Source organism: Chenopodium album, chromosome 27, assembly GCF_948465745.1.
Source record: "Chenopodium album chromosome 27, dcCheAlbu1.1, whole genome shotgun sequence".
Lineage (NCBI taxonomy): Eukaryota > Viridiplantae > Streptophyta > Magnoliopsida > Caryophyllales > Amaranthaceae > Chenopodium > Chenopodium album.
Window position 1 is genome coordinate 18826207 of NC_137860.1, and position 4122 is coordinate 18830328.

At 32.2% G+C, this 4122-nt stretch overlaps 1 long non-coding RNA gene across 1 annotated transcript; it reads left to right on the top strand.

Annotated features, from left to right (window-relative positions):
- The first annotated feature begins 1073 nt into the window (after positions 1-1073).
- Positions 1074-4122, top strand: LOC145621487 (uncharacterized). The gene is made up of 5 exons (XR_014108427.1): positions 1074-1372; positions 2413-2644; positions 2824-2950; positions 3046-3132; positions 3775-4122. It is a non-coding gene; the product is annotated as an uncharacterized LOC145621487 (long non-coding RNA).

Here is a 4122-nt window from a genome sequence, read left to right on the forward strand (position 1 = left end):
ACTAAGGTTGGAAAACAAGAAAGATTTTTCCTACCATACTACTACTTGCTTCCTATCTTTATTCCTTCACTCATAAATATCTTACCATTAGTAAAATATTCTAACAATAAGGCTATTTTTTTTTTTAAAAAAAAAATGTTTTTTCAAGGTGTTAAGAAAGTAAGTCTTTTTTTATGTTATTTTTTAAGTTAGCCTCTTTTTATAAAAAGTAACATTTGTACGGAGTATGAATTACGTAGTAATTTGGATAACTAGTGGAAGATGATCGAGCTGGCGGCTTAAACATGTACGTTTTCTACATCCAACAATAAGCATCCCAATGAACATGCATCGTAACTACCCGTGACTATATATTTTAATCGACTACCTTCCATAGTTACAATTATTTAACTTCAACAATTACATATTTTAATCGATACCTTCCACTATAAATACAATACTTGACTAGCTAGATAGCTAAGTATTCAAATCATAATTAGCCTCCAAAATACATTTGAAATCAATTATCAAAAATAATGAAGAACCATTGTAGCAGAAGCCACCATTTTGGGGCCATAGGATGGTTTCTTATTATCTAGGCCTAGTAATCACAACTAGTGTTGATGGTGCGCTCAACCAACCATCGTGGCTTCGAAGCGGAGTTAAGAAACTGTGGGATTCCGAAAATATGTCAAAAAACAAGGAAATACTAAAGAATCTTGAAAAAAATAAAGGGTAAAAAAGACATTTCCGAAGAAATCTTTAAGCAAGGTTTTTGTAATGAAGTTAAAGAAAAAAACAGTTTTTAAAATGCAAAATAATTGAAACTATAAGTAGCATTTTAATAACATTTTTTTTATTATATAACATTTTAAGTAACACCTTTAACATAAGTAACATTTTTAACATAAATAACATTACAAAATAACACTTTTTAAATAGGTAACATTTTATGGTAACATTGAGAGGTGTTACCTTATTTCTATTACCTACTTCGTATATCTATAATAACTTTACTATTTTTAACTGGAGTACTTTAATTTTGGTTTTCCTCCTTCAGCTCATCACTTTATTTTTCATGCTTTAACCTCCAATTCAATTCAATGTTGCTCCTTTTTCCTCTCCTTCAAAGTTCAAACCTCTCCCTCGTCCTCTCTAGTTTCCACACATTAAAGCCTGCGCCAGGTCGTCGCCCCTCTTTTTCCTCCCTCCTTAACTGTAACAGGCCTGCCAGCCACTAGTGCGAGGACGTCCGCTGCATAGGGTTTCAGTCACCGCTCTAATAATGGCTGATTTTGAGGGTTTCGGCCACCGCTCTAATGGCCGTGGTTCATCTTAGTTTAAGGAATATATTCTATATATGAGTAGATTCGATTGGATTAGGGTTTTCAAGGTGTGTGATGTGACAAATTAATAAGTTCTTTATTTAAACTACAGTGAAGAAGTTACTAATTGTTTGTGGCGGCGATGGGGACGCCAACGTCGAGGCGAAAATTTGTAATTTTTACTTGGATTTTTATCTGCTGATTTTGACGAATTTTGTTCAATTCTTTGATGATGAATTTGTGATTACTAATTGTAGTTGTAGTGGTGCGTTGGAATAACTAAAAATTCAATAAAAGCTATACTTTGTGCTAAATCAGTTTGATTTGCATTCTAAGCTTATTAGATTTAATAAGCTAATTAAAGAGCTGAAATTATCTCCATTTTTTTAGTTGGACCTAATAATAGTTTGATTTCAATAACTATTAGGTCCCAATTTAATTTTGATTAGAAACTGTTCAACCTATAGTATGTAGATTGAGAGATACTTGTAGAATGTTTCTCTAATCGAACTAGATTGGGCACTACAATCAAATTGTATATGTTTTCTTGACAACTGACTTAGATTGGCATAACCAACTTTAACATGGAAATCTTCCTTCGTGAATTAACTCCAGTTCTTCTAGTGTATGTCATTTCTTTTCATCTGATTTTGATTTTTTATTTTTTAATGATTTTGTTTTTTGTGCAATTGATTTGTTTCTAAGTCTCTCTGTGTTTGATGCCTATTGATGTTCTTTTTTACAATGAATTGGGTTGATTCAAATTCTTCTTCACAAGGATCACAAATCCCAATATTAGATGCTTCTAAAATTCCCAAAGACTGTTTTAATTAGAAAATCTTGTTTTCTTCTATATAATCTGCAATAGGCCTACTTTAATTGACTTACTTTAAAGTCACCCTTGAAAATTAGAAAATGATACCAACTCTTCTTATTTTATACTCTCTCCTTTTCAAATTACATTCCTGTTTCTAGCATTTATTCCTCACATAATAGAGAGAAAGAGAAATGTAATTTAGGGACGGAGGGAGTACACTCTAACATTTCGTCTTGATATTGTTACCCTTTTGTCCATTTTCTGACTCACTATCCCTTGTTTTTGCTGTAGTTGATGTTGGTTATGAAGTGGATTTGTGGAAGATATGGTGTAGGGAATTGAGATTGATTTGGCCGTAGTTTTTAGAACAAGTTAATTCGATTGAGCCTTGTCATTCAATGTAGTGTGATGGTGTGAATCTTGTCCGAGGAAATTAGTGAAAAGTATGGCCAATCGGATGCATTAGCGCTTATTCATAGCTATAATAACATTTAGGCCTTAACTCAAGTTCACAATGTAACAGGTTAGCCAAGTTCTTATTTTCAATGTTTAATTGATTGACTCATACTTTTAATATTGTTGGATTATGGGTTAAGAGTATTGTAAAATTTTACTCATAAAGAAAATTAAAAAAAAAAAGTATTTTAAAATTTTAATTTAGACCTTTTATTTTTCATTTTGGTAATATGGTGCAATGTTTAGCTTATATTAAGGGTACGATCCCTTAAGAGTGTTGAGAAAAATACACAAGGATACAACAGATGCTCGAGGCAGGAAGCCAAAAACTCGATTTACATTTTATCATGGAGCATGTGAAATAGTAAATAAGGTATAGTAGTCAACTGGTTATGTTTTGTCACATTTCAGCCAAGTTTTTTTTGTTTGAACTATGAAATATTTTCTGACATTATATACTAATTGCAGGAGATGCTTTTAAGGATGGTTGGTTTACCAATAGTAGAGAATTATTTATCTAGATACAACATTGCATATTTGCCTATGGATGGGCAGGTATTTCATCTTTTGTTAGCTTAGCTTTTATCTTCATGTCAATTTAAAATGTGAACTTAGTATCTATGATGTTAAAGAAAAAGTCTTTGATTTTGGTGTTGATAAAGGCAATCATTATTTCAATTATCTGACATATAGTTTTGCATAAATAAATGACTTCCATATGATAAATCGAGGGGAAAGGTATCAATATTATTATAAAATTTAAAAGTGTGACGATGATGATTGAGATTTTATTTATTTCATGGTTTTATTTCGCTATTGCCACTTTTTTCTTCTAATTTTTTATTTTTGAATAATTATTGTTGATTTGAAAGTGATTTTGCTCGAATTATGATGATTTGATTGATAATATACATTTTTGTTTGGATGTTTCTTTTTACAATCAAATCTATAATTTAAGCAGCTCTTCTTATTTTTTAAAGAGTGCGATCATCTTGGGCATGTGATAAATCGTAGCAACTTTACTTAAGAACAAACTTAATTAGGCACCGTTCATAGCCTCGAGTTTACTTAAAATGTATAAAACATGGTCGTGTCCTGCTCAAAAGTACATTTTAGTTTCAGTTAGGATAGGACAATCAGTTTACTACTTTTTTCAATTCTCATTATATTTACTGATGGTCTTCCATTTGTGAGCAGGAGAGTGAGATACTATGAGTTAGAGCATTCGAAGTTTGGAGACGATGGAAACAAGTACTTCCGCCATGCTACAAGGCCACAAACATGCTTGCAAATATCTAGCCGGTGATGTCACTGTTATTGCTGCTGCTGGTACTGATGTTTGCTGAAGTTACTGTTGTTATTGATGCGTGCTTTTGCGTCACTACTTTTGCTGACTCAAGCTGTTGCTACTGCTAGCCTGGTTACTGACTGTTGTTACTACTAGCTACTGCTATCGGTTGTTACTGCTAGCTGCTGCTACTGCTACTGCTGTCTATTTGCTATTGCGCCTGACTTATTTTTCTTAAATTGTTATTGAATTTCGTG